The sequence below is a fragment of the Molothrus ater genome, chromosome 4 (genome assembly GCF_012460135.2).
Source record: "Molothrus ater isolate BHLD 08-10-18 breed brown headed cowbird chromosome 4, BPBGC_Mater_1.1, whole genome shotgun sequence".
NCBI classification, from domain to species: domain Eukaryota; kingdom Metazoa; phylum Chordata; class Aves; order Passeriformes; family Icteridae; genus Molothrus; species Molothrus ater.
The window spans coordinates 7,180,984-7,193,677 of NC_050481.2; the positions used below are offsets into that span (position 1 = coordinate 7,180,984).

General features: G+C 46.1%; 1 long non-coding RNA gene across 1 annotated transcript; it reads left to right on the forward strand.

The window, feature by feature from the left end:
- Positions 1 to 11,792: 11,792 nt before the first annotated feature.
- Positions 11,793 to 12,468, forward strand: LOC118700253 (uncharacterized). The gene is made up of 2 exons (XR_004982251.2): positions 11,793 to 12,079; positions 12,204 to 12,468. It is a non-coding gene; the product is annotated as an uncharacterized LOC118700253 (long non-coding RNA).
- The last annotated feature ends 226 nt before the right edge of the window (positions 12,469 to 12,694 follow it).

A 12,694-nucleotide genomic window follows, 5' to 3' on the forward strand; every position in this document is an offset into this window, starting at 1 on the left:
AGAGTGGAGACAAGTCCTAGCTGTCAGATAGCCACTCGTTGACCGCTTCCTGTCGTCTCACAGGTCCCTGAGGCTGCCGATTTCCCCAGAATCTACCATTTGACGTCAAGGAGCGCAGCCAGAAGATGTGTCGCAGCACGTTCTTCAGTGTCTCGAGTAAGGGCCGCAGCGAGCGTGTAAGTGGGAAGAGCGTGTGAGCGTGTGTGAGAGCACGTGTCTGTGTCTGTCTGCGTCTGCTCGTCTCTGCATGTGTCAGCGCATGCTGACTGGATTTAACCTTGTGTGTGTGACTTTTGCTTTTCAAGTTTTTCAACTCATTTGTAAATTTAGAATAAAAAATCCCCAGCTGGGTTCCCCCCCCCCCCCCCCCCCCGGCTGTTTTTTTTTTTTCCTCGGTCCCGGTCAGTCTGTGAGGCGACGTTCATCACCAAAGTTTGGGTGCGGACCATCCAGGGACCGGGGTTTTTTTGTCAAGCAGGAGGATTTTTTTGAGGCTCCCGGGAACCACGTTCCCAAGGACCAATGATTGCTGGGGTGTAATTTAGCAGTTGTGATGAGAGGGATGGTGACTTCGTGTGTCATTTGAAGGGGGTGTTAATGGTAGATGAGTGTTGTTTTTTGTGTGCTTTTGTTGGTTTGGGTTTCCTATAACAATAAATCCACATGTAATGAAAATAGAAAAAGGTTATCATCTTGTGTTAATGTGTGTGTTGTGTTGTATTGCTCTGTATTGCAGTGTGAGCAAAGGGTGAACTCTCTCCTCCTTGCTGTGACACCTGGGCTGGCAGGGATGACACAGTGACCTCGGCCGGCCGATGCTGCCTGTGCCATCACCTGGCACTGACGTGTTTGATGAAAATCCTTTCGCTGGGATTTTTCTCCTGAGAAGCCTCAGAACAGAAATGGAACCAGTAACAATCTGCTGGCTGTGGAGTGTGGGCTGGAGATGGTTTAGCAACAGGGGCATCTTAGATTAGTCTCCTGTGCATTGTTTCTACTTGATGACCAATCATGGTCCAGCTGCGTCGGGGCTGTGAGCAGTCCCAGGTTTTTATTATTCATTCCTTTCCAGCTCTCTGATGTCTCCTTGCTCTTTTAGTATAGTTCTACTATCTCATTTTCTTTTAATATAATAGAGATGATAAAATAATATTTCAGCCTTCTGAAAGGTGGAGTCAAGATTCTCGTCTCTTCCCTCGTCTTGGGGACCCTCATCACCACAATCAGCGGCCGAGCGCGTTTGTGCGAGCCTCTCAGTAACCCTCGGCTGGTCCCGAGTCGGCAGACACCGGGGGGGCAGCCCCGACACGGCCGAGAGCGGGGAGACACCCTCTGTGCCCCGAGGGTGCTGAGGGCACCTGGGCTGGGGGGAGACACTCTCTGTGTGTGCCCCGAGGGTACTGAGGGCACCTGGGCTGGGGGAGACACTCTCTGTGCCCCGAGGGTGCTGAGGGCACCTGGGCTGGCAGGGAGACACTCTCTTTGCCCTGAGGGTGCTGAGGGCACCTGGGCTGGCAGGGAGACACTCTCTTTGCCCTGAGGGTGCTGAGGGCACCTGGGCTGGGGTGAGACACTCTCTGTGCCCCGAGGGTACTGAGGGCACCTGGGCTGGGGGGAGACACTCTCTGTGTGTGCCCCGAGGGTGCTGAGGGCACCTGGGCTGGGGGAGACACTCTCTGTGCCCCGAGGGTGCTGAGGGCACCTGGGCTGGCAGGGAGACACTCTCTTTGCCCTGAGGGTGCTGAGGGCACCTGGGCTGGGGTGAGACACTCTCTGTGCCCCGAGGGTACTGAGGGCACCTGGGCTGGGGGGAGACACTCTCTGTGCCCCGAGGGTGCTGAGGGCACCTGGGCTGGGCCCCTGTGCAGCACAAGAGACACCAGAGACAGCGGTAGATGATAAAGGGCCGACTCTTAGCAGGGGTTAATCCAAGGTTTTATTAGGAGTCCCAAAGGAGCTCCTGCACCTCAGGGGCCTCCTGCCGAGAGCCCCGGGAGATGTGTCAAGGTCACCTTTAAAGGGAGGTGGAAACCAAAAGTAGATAACATCCTACCAACCATTAAGTGACCCTAAGGGATGGATGCTGGGGGATCCAGACATATAGGACAGCGTATGGGGCAAGGCCTGGGGGGCTGACCCCTAGCCTCTGGCTCATCACTTGACGACTTGGACTGAAACTTCTGCATGGAGGGATGGGAGGCTGAGTGATTGACAGAGAGCCAGGGTGGGCATTTGGGGATGATCTCATCCCGGGAGAGGGATAACACAGGTAAAGGGAGGGGGGTACAGTTTGGGTTAAACCATTTGGGAAAAATATGGGGATACAAAACAAAATTACTTCAAAGTATTACAAAGTATAAAAATGCACTACAGCAGGTTTGGGCAGCACCAAATAAAATGTAATAAAATGCTTTAAAAATAAAAAAATTAAAAATAAAAATTAAATAAAATTAAAAAAAAAACAAAATTAATTTAAAATAAATGAAAAACAAAATAAAAACTGTAAAGTGCTGTAAAGTGCTGTAATCGTTCCATAAAAGGTAGTGCCGTAATGCAAGACCCTCAAACACCACCACAATCACCAGCTTGAGTTGGTCTGGGCAGCACTAAATAAAAAAAACTAAAAACCTTTAAAAATAGAAAAATAAAAAATAAAAAATTAAATTTAAAAAATTAAATAAAATCTTTTAAAATAGAAAAATTAAAAATAAAAATTTAATAAAAAATAAAATTAAAAAATAAAATAAACGCTTTAAAAATAGAAAAATTAAAAATAAAAAATAAATAAAAAATAAAATTAGAATAATAAAATAAAAGCTATAAAAATAGAAAAATAAGAAATAAAATTAAAAAATAAATTTAAAGCTCTAAAAATAAAAAAATTAAAAATAAAAATTAAATAAAAAATAAAAATAAAAAATAAATGCTTTAAAAATAGAAAAATTAAAACTAAAATAAAAAATAAGATTAAAAAATTAAAATAAAAAGCTTTAGAAATAGAAAAATTAAAACTAAGTAAATAAAAAATAGAAAAATAAAATAAAAGCTGTAAAAATAGAAAAATTAAAAATAAAAAATAAAATTAAAAAAATAAAATAAAAGCTTTAAAAATAGAAAAAGTAAAAATAGAAATTAAATAAAAAATAAAATTTAAAAAAAGCTTTAAAAATAGAAAAATTAAAAATAATAAGTAAATAAAAAATAAAATTAAAAAAATAAAAATGCTTTAAAAATATATAAATTAAAAATAAAAATTAAGTAAAATTAAAAAAAAACAAAATTAATTTAAAATAAATGAAAAACAAAATAAAAACTGTAAAGTGCTGTAATCGTTCCATGAAAGGTAGTGCCATAATGCAAGACCCTCAAACACCACCACAATCACAAGCTTGAGTTGGTCTGGGCAGCACTAAATAAAAAAAACTAAAAACCTTTAAAAATAGAAAAATTAAAAATAAAAAATAAAATTAGAAAAATACAGAAAGCTTTAAAAATAGAAAAATAAAAAATAAAATTAAAAATAAAATTAAAGCTTTAAAAATAGAAAAAAGAAAAATAAAATTTAAATAAAAAATAAATGCTTTAAAAATAGAAAAATTAAAAATAATAAGTAAATAAAATTTTTAAAATAAAATAAAAAGCTTTAAAAATAGAAAAATTTAAAATAAACATTAAGTAAAAAATAAAATTAAAAAATTAAAATAAATTTAAAATAAATTAAAAACAAAATAAAAACCGTAATGTGCTGTAAAGTACCATAAAAGTTCCATAAAGGGTAGTGCCGTAAAGCGCGACTGTCGTAAAACTGCCGTAAAGCTCGACTGTCGTAAAAGGCGCCGTAAAGCACGAATGTCGTAAAAGGTGCCGTAAAGCGCGACTGTCGCAAAGGGGGCCGTAAAGCGCGACTGTCGTAAAAGGTGCCGTAAAGCGCGACTGCCGTAAAATTGTGCCATATAGGCTGGCAGCGCCGTGGCCGTCACGGAATGCCGCACAAGATCGCGACGGCCTCCCGAGTGGGCGTGTCCGGGACAGGGCGCCGTGTCGACGGGCTGACGTCATTAGGCGGCACTCTGCCTGCAGTGCGCCGGCGCAGACGGCAGGGGGCGCTGTGCCTGCAGTGCGCCCATGCAGACGGCAGGGGGCGCTGTGCCTGCAGTGCGCCCATGCAGAAGGCAGGGGGCGCTGTGCCTGCAGTGCGCCAAAGCAGACGGCAGGGGGCACTGTATAAATAGAGTATTAAGTACAAACTATCTAGGAGAAGAAATAAAAGCTCTATGTCACCTGCAGCTGTAGAAAATTTCAGCTCCCATGGAGGAAATAGTTTTCCTAAAATCATTACCGTTTTGGGGTTTTTTGCACTCCCCGGTAGCCTGAACGTTTCTACTGCTGCTTTTTTATTCTAAAGCTAGAATGGAAATCCAAGATTAGAAATACAGGGAAAGAAAGAGAGAAAGAAATAAAGAGAGAAAGAGAGAAAGAAATAAAGAGAGAAAGAAAGAAAGAAAGAAAGAGAGAGAGAGAAAGAAATAGAGACAGAAAGAGAGAAAGAGAAAGAAAGAGAGAGAGAAAGAAATAGAGACAGAAAGAGAGAGACAGAAAGAGAGCGAGAGAAAGAAATAAAAAGAGAGAGAAAGAAATAGAGACAGAAAGAAAGAGACAGAAAGAGAGCGAGAGAAAGAAATAAAGAGAGAGAGAAAGAAATAGAGAAAGACAGACAGAAAGAAGGAAAGAGAGGGACAGGAAGAGAGCGAGAGAAAGAAAGAAAGAGAGAGAGAAAGAAATAGAGAAAGACAGACAGAAAGAAAGAGAGAAACAGGAAGAGAGCGAGAGAAAGAGAGAAAGACAGACAGAAAGAGAAAGAAAGAGAGCGAAAGAAAGAGAGAGAAAGAAATAGAGACAGAAAGAGAGCGAGAGAAAGAAAGAGAGAAAGAAATAGAGACAGAAAGAAGGAGACAGAAAGAGAGCGAGAGAAAGAAAGAAAGAAATAGAGAGACAGAAAGAAAGAGAGAGAAAGAGAGAGAGAAAGAAACAGAGAAAGGGAGACAGAAAGAGAAAGAAAGAAAGAAAGAAAGAAAGAGAGAAAGAAAGAAAAGGAAAAAGGAAAGGAAGAAAAAAAAAAGAAGGAAGAGAAAGGAAGAAAAAAAATGAAAAAGGAAAAGGGTGAGAGTGAAAAAGAAAGAGCAAAAGTGGAAAAGGGGGTGAAAAACAGAGTGAAAAAAAGAAAAAAGAGTTGGAGTGGAAAAGAAAGGACATTCGGGAGGGGTGGTGCTGCCTAAGGTGCTTCCGCGCCCAGGAGCGAAGGAGCCGTTTGATCCCCCGGCGGGACCGCAGCTCCCGGTGGCGGCAAACGGAGCGGTGGCTGTCAGTCCGAGACTACAACTCCCGGCAGGCCCTGCGGCCGTAAAGCGCGGCGTCTGACGCAACGGCCGACGCGCCATATGAATGGCTGGCGGGCCGAGGCGGCCGCGCGCCGGGGGAGCGGGCTGGGCGCGGGGAGCTCCCGGCGCCTCTCCCGCGCGGGACGGAGCCGCGGCAGCGACGCTGGAGGGGCGAAGCCTCCGGCCGGCCGCCCGCACGGAGCCGAGCGGCGCGGAAGGGGCGTCCGCCCGGTGCCTCGGCCTCGCTCAGCGGTCCCGGTGGCGGGGGCTCAGCTCGGGCGGGGCGCGCTGCCGCCCGCCGATGGCGGAGCGCCAGGCGGTGCTTTGCTGCCGCGGGCCGGGAGCTGCAGGAGCCGCCCCGGGCGAGCGGCGCCGGGCGCTGCCGCGGTCACTGTGCGGCGGCTGGCGGAGGCGCGGGAGCCGCCGAGCTGCAGCCGTGTCCCTCGGGCTGCTGCCGCTGCTGCGGGCGGGGGCGGACGAGCGGCTGGAATGACACGGCTGCTGAGTGCCTCAGTGCTCGTGGCTCTTTCTTCCACGCAAACAGATGGAGCGGCATCGCTGAGCAGTAAAACACAGCGATGGCCCGGAGAATGGCGAGCGCAAGGAGCGCCGGGCTGGATCCTTCTGCTGGCACAGGTGCGATCCGCAAACTCAGCCCCTTGTGCCCCTACCCTCCCGACCCCCAGGGGAAATGCTCTCCAGCCTCGAGCTGCTGCAAGACAAAACGTGTGATTTGACACTAGGGTCCGGAAAAGGTTTCCGTTTAGATTAGCAAATGCCTCAATTGTTCTTGGTTACATCCTAGGATCGGTTTTAGGCAGTGACTTTATACCGCTTGTCGGATTTTTCTTGTGCAATGGTAAGAAAATAGGCAGGTCTGATACTGGTTTCGCTTTTTTTCTACTTCATGTTCCATGAGCTGCTTTTATCCAAGCAATTGTTTTAAAGTTCTACTGTAGGCGTTTCTGGTTCACTTTTTTTTTTTCTTTGCAGCACCCGTGACTTTTTTTTTTTTTTTCTCTAAATCGGCAGCAAATAGAGCTGAGTAAAATTACCTTGGTTTTCTTCCTTCTTAAATGTTTTTATTGATAATCCTATTTGAATATGCAGAACAAGTGGGTATGTCCTGTAATATATCCTAGCTTTTCTTGTTTACAGGGTACTCAGAAAATACTTTTCCCTTAGAGTCCCACTGAAACATTCTCAGTGCAATCTCCGTTAAGGTATGTGTTTACAAATAAGCCACCATCAGTTTAGATATTTGCCTGTGTACCTTTTCCTGTAATTCAGAGCTTGCGTTCTGTGGTTTTTGTGATAAACCTATCAAACTTGTGAAACTGTTTTGCAAGTCTTAATCGTTGAAGGCAGCAAGAAGTGGTTTTAAAGCCTGTTCTTGAGCAGACAAAGGGGAAAAGTGTGAATTTGATGCTGAACTTGTCCTTTTTCATTTGACTTGCCTTGAATGATTTAGGAAGACAGAGAACTAGAAAAAGAGAGAAATAGAATTGGTTCTTGAGCCCTCCTAAAATGCTCCCCGTGATTCTGTGTGGAGCCAAAGTGAAGGGTGATGGAACAGAGCCCTGTGCTTTAGAAGGAAATCAATTTCAACCTGATCTCCACCCTGAGTCTCCCTAATTTCTGTTTTTAAAATGCAAACTAAGTTTAGGAAGTGTTGGAAGTCAGTATTTTGGGGAAGAAATGGCAGTTGCACAAACCGTTCCATTTCCCAGAGGCTCTGGGAACGATTCATTTTGTAAGCGCTGTAACTGCAATCGGTTGGTGGTTCGGGGTTGGAATGTGCACTTGCCCTCCTCTAAAGCACTCGTTCCTTTGCATTTCAGTGCCAGGAGTCTGGAGAAACTGGAGAAGAGCCCAAGAGACATTTTTCATCCTGAGATACAAAAGGTAGGAAGTGACTTTTCTTTGTTTGGTTCTTTTTCTTTATGATTTCCTGGAAATAGAAGTAATTAAGTATAGATACTACTGGTTTGTTTCTTCCAGTAGCTAATAATAATAATAATAAGAATAATAATCTAATACTACTTAAACTGTCTCTTTCTCCATTGAACTGGCCATTTCAAATCCAAACTTCTAAACACAAATAAAACCATCATCCTTGTAGAATCTTTAATAGGAGGGGGCTAAAGATGCTGTTTTTGTTGACAGGATTTATTGGTTCTTGAAGGGCAAGAGGTGAGTACAAGCCTGACTACTTCTTGCTCACAGACCCGTCCGGTGAGTACAGCTTTGTATTTTGGTGGGCTTTTGATGACTTCTAAATCAATTGCTCGTTACAGTAAAAAGAAGTAATGTTTTTTTGAACCTGACAGCAAAAATAACTTGAAGCACCAACTTAATAATAATAGATCACCAATATAAGTTCATGATTTTATGCTATACTATCAAAGTTTAAAGGTAAATTATTGTGTATTGGGATATGGTATAAAATGTATGTTCTAATGCGTAGGATGTACACAAAGATAAGTACATACATGAAAGTCCTTAGAGGAACAAATTTTTATGTCTTCTGTTTGACTGTTTATCATACAATATCTGGTTTTATTTCCCAGGGATCGGTGAATTTTAAATTTGGAGTCCTCTATGCTAAGGATGGTCAGCTTACAGGTGATGAAATGTTCAGTCATGGTGAGTTTTCCACCTTCTCCTTAATTGTTTTGCTCATCTGAAAAAAAAAAAAAAAAAAAAAAGGTATGTTTATTATTTGTTACCCTGTTCTGTCCGTTTCCTCAGTATTTGCTGGAGCTCTGCTTACCCAAGCTTTGGGTAAAACAAGCTTTGGGTTCCTTCTGTCCCACTGGGTGTTGCCCAGTTTGGTTGCATCTGGTGAAATTCACCCTGAGCCCTTACAGAACCAGCTCAAACCACGTGAGAGCCATTCGCAGCTCTCTCAGGACACCCGGAGGAGGATGGGTGACGTTTCTGAGCATCTGGCAAGTGTACTTCTATCAAAACTCGGCCTGTGACATTGCTGGGGAAAACCCTTCTGTATCCTGGAGGGTTCCTCAAACTCTGTTGAGGATCCAGGTAGCAGTTGCTCACCTGGATGGTTCCAGCTCCTCAAGTTAACACTTGTACTCTTGCCCTGTAGTTTAGATCTATTGTAGTTTTGTTATTTTGCACGATTTTACGTCTTTGGAAAATAACGTGCGTTTCACTCTTTGGAACCTCTCGGATCATTCTTTGGTGCAGCACCACCTAATGGGACACTTGGCTGCTGTGCTGAAGGGCTTGGTTACTAGGATTGTAAATCCCGGAGAGTTTGTAAGTCTTCTGTCCCCAGGGAGGTGTCACGCTTTGTTCACTCTGTTTGTCAGGTGCTGCTTCTCGTCGGAAGTATTAACTTCAAACTGCCCTGTTCTTTTTTTAACTTTTTTTCCTGGTTCTCTCCGTAGGGCAGGGAAGGACTCTCGTATCCCGGTCGTCAGACTCAGCGCTGCCCGAGAAGATACAGAGAGTGTAAAAATCATAAGAAGCAAATAGGACTGCAGAGGAAACAAACTGGAGAGAACAAAAGGTGATATTGTTCTCCTTAGCCTGGATTAGAAACATCCCCTGTGCTTTGATGCCGGTGGCTGCCAGGGGCTCGTTAGGTCTTTTTAGGCAGGTGTAGGTGTTCACTTGTAGGTTCTATTTTTTGGCAAAGGACCATGAGAGAAGTTTATTTCTACATCCAAATAAACATTCATCTTATCTGAACATAACCTGTCATCCCATTTCTGACGTTAAGGACTCCTGTATAAATACTTGGGGAGGTTTTCTTTGTCGTTTCTGAATGGTTCCATTTTGGTTCCATCTACCTGCCGGATACTTGAACGAGTCTGAGGTGGTTTAATTGCATACTGCTTCCTTGAAATTCTGTTGGTCTCTGCTTGGAACCCTTCTTGTAGTGCTCAATGAAAGACTTCTGATGGTGTTTTCTTGCCTGTTTGTGTTTAAGGTCGTGCTCTGATGCATTTACAGAAACCATGGCAGGAGAGAGTCAGCTGCTGGAGAAGAGGAGACAGTATTATCCCTGGGCAGCATAGAACTGCGCTACTGCTGTGTCATCAGCTGTGTCTGCACTGAAAGTAGCCACCTTCACTTGTAGGTAGCTCCTTGGTGCTTTAGGACACGCTGAGGGATTTATTCCTTTTGGGATCCACGATGAGAATTCCCAAGAGAGGTAGTAATAAGGTATGAGATTGGAAAAAAGCCTGTGTCCTTGGAATGTTGTTGTTGTCGTCAAAAGTTAATTTTTCCTTCTTTCTTAGCCAGTAGTCAGCTTTTTGCTTTATTTTTTGTGGGATCAGTACTTGATTGTTTAAAAAATGGCTTCAAAATAACTGCAGCGGCTGGCCACCAGGACCTTGTTCAGATTTGCCTATTTGCTTGTAGCTAAAACGTTTCCATATTGTTTCTCGTTCTATTGAAGAAACTGCTGCCCAGTCAACTAAGAACTGAACATCTATCTGTCTAGGACATGGGGAGAGGATTTAGGTCGTGTCTTTGTTTCCAGAAAAAAGTTCCAGTGTAGTTTCTAACTAGAGGCAAAGGGGGGGTGAAGACTCGGGGCTCTGATGCCGTTGGGGGCACCCCGAGGTGCCCAGGAGAGGGAGCCCCACTGCGGTGCAGGAGCAGGTATGTTATCACGTACTAGAGAGCAAATGATAAATAGAAATAGGAAAATTATAAATATAAAAATATTTTTTAAATCGTTAAATAAAGTGGGGTTTTTTTACTTGTCAATAGGCAGGGTTTTGATTATAAAAATTATAAATACAAAGAATATGAAGGTAGAAATCTAAGTCTAGAAATATATCATAAATACATACAGATAAAGTTTAAAACTAGAAGAAAAAATCAGTTGCAGCAGTAGATACGATACATAATATAAATAATACTTTAAATACATGTCTAGAATTTTATAGATATTATAGATAATTATTAATAGATTGCATCAAAAGAAACTATATCTAGAAATGTGAGTACAACTATACAAAGTATAAAAATATTTCGATATCGTTTAAAAGAAGGTGTTTTCTTGTATTTATTTGGTTAGAGATGGGGTTTTTATTTGGATTAATGGAAGTATTCTAGAAATATAAATCTAACTATAGAAAGATACAATCGATAGAGAAAGATATTTCTAAAAACACAACCGAACGACGCCGCCTTCGGGGGAATCGCGCGAGCTCGGCCGAAGCAAGGCGAGAGCGGCCGACCCTGACGGCCTCGAGCGAACCGAGGCGAGGCTTCCGAGGCTGCCTGGAGCGAAGCGAGCCGAGCTCAGGCGAAGCGAGCCTGCCGCTCTCGTGCGCGCTAATTAGCGCCAGTGCGGTCCCAGCCTAATGAGCTCCTGCCCGAGCCCGCGCTCCCGGTCGTGTCCGCGCCATGGCCGGGCCGCCCGCGGGACGCGGCAGCGGGAGAGCCCCGAGCCGGGCGAGCTGAACGTGAGGCGGCGGCGCTTGCCCGCCCGCCCTCAGCGAGCCGAGCCGAGGCGCGCCCAAGGCACAGAGCGGCTGGGAGTTGGGCCGAAGCGAGCCGAGTTTAGCCGACAGTAGCCGAGTTGAGGCGACAGTAGCCGAGTTTACCCGAAGAGCCGACTCGAGACGAGCGTCTCCGGAGCGAGCCGAGCTCCGCCGAGCGCAGCATCCCGGGCAGGGCGAGGCGCCGGGCCGGGCTCGGGGTGCAGCCGGGGCTCTGGGGGGCTTCCCCGCCTGTCCCTCTCTCTAGCCCTCCTTCCTTCTCCCCGTATTCGCCTTCTCTCGCTCCCTTTCCCCCATTCCCTCTCCCCCCACAAACCCGGCTCCTTCCTGTCCTGTCCCTAGCCCGCTACTCCCTTCTGTTCCCCCTCTCTCCTTCCTCTGCCCAGCCTCCCTGTACCCTCGTCCCGGGCTTTCCCTTCCCGTCCCGCTTTCCTGCGCAGCCCGAGCTCCCTCGCCGCCCTTTCTCATGCCCTGCTCTCGCTCCTCTCTTCCCGTGCCCCCTTTCCTTCTTTGCCCCGCAGCCGCGGGGCTCGGGCTGCCGGAGAATAAAGCCCCGAGGGCCGGAGCCCGGCGGCCCTGGGCCCTTGCAGGAGTCCCCGCGCGGGGCCGGAGGCTCTCGGCGGATCCCCCCGTGCCGCTCAAGCAGCCCGGCCGACAGCGCCGGAGCTGCGGCTTTGCCGGCATCGCGCTGAGAGCGGCCCCCGCCCTGTGCCGGGCCGTCCCCGCCGTCTGTGCCGCTCCCTCTCTCGCTGCCCCCGGCCCGTGACAGCGAGGCTGGGCAGGAACCTCAAGCCTTCTGGGGGCTGCCCCCGCTTTCTTGTTGCAGCAGAATCCCTTGCTGGGGCCATGCACGTGTGGGAAGGGCTTGGGGGAAGCGCTGCGCTGCTGTCCAGGGCAGTTCTGAGCCTTCTTTGGGGGTCAGGAAAAGGGGGGGGGGGTGAAGACTCGGGGCTCTGATGCCGTTGGGGGCACCCCGAGGTGCCCAGGAGAGGGAGCCCCACTGCGGTGCAGGAGCAGGTGGGGGGCGGGCGAGGGGCGGGGGTCACGCTGGGTGCCGTCCCCCAGAGGGACCCAAAGCTGCCCCCAAATGCGCAGGGAAATTGCATTCCAATGTCTTGGGACAGAGGCTCATGGGAAGTTTTCTCAGCTATCCAAGGCACGGAGCCCTGGAGCCAAGTCAGCCTGAGCTGCTGCGTGCTTGCTGTGAGCCTTGAGGTGAGCGCGCATCATTGCGGGCTTGGGATCGATTGAAATGCGCTAAGGAAACCAGCTCTGGCGAGGGAGGCAGGGAGGGAAATGCTCTCTTAACATGTGCCAATGCTTCTGTCAAACTCATCAGGGCAGGACAGCGTTCAGACTGAAAGTGTGAGAAGATGTGCAGTGAGACAGAGAATCTGACAGGAGCACCGGACTCACAAGTGCACGAATTTTGCTTTTGGCTTGGATTTAAACTCAGAAGTTGTAAGGAATTTGGGAAGGAGAAGGGACATTTCAGAAGGAGAAGGAGAAGATGTTACAGTCCTGGCAAAACCTTTTGTTCTGGCTAATAAAAGAAGTTAGTTTAAAAAATAAAAAAGAAAAAAAAGTGGATTTTTTTTCCTTCACTGTTGTATTCGTTGGTGGTATATGGTGTGTTGTTTTATTTCTTGGTCTTATTAACTCTGTGTAAATAGTTTTTTGAGTGAAGCTCACTTTCTGGACGGGTTGGTTTGTATTTGAGGTAGGATTAATTTCAAGAGGTTTCTTTCCTAGACTTCTGACAGGTATTCCTGGGATTTTGGTTTTGTTTACTGTATGTATCAACAGAGAGATTTGGTAGGGCCAGCTGGG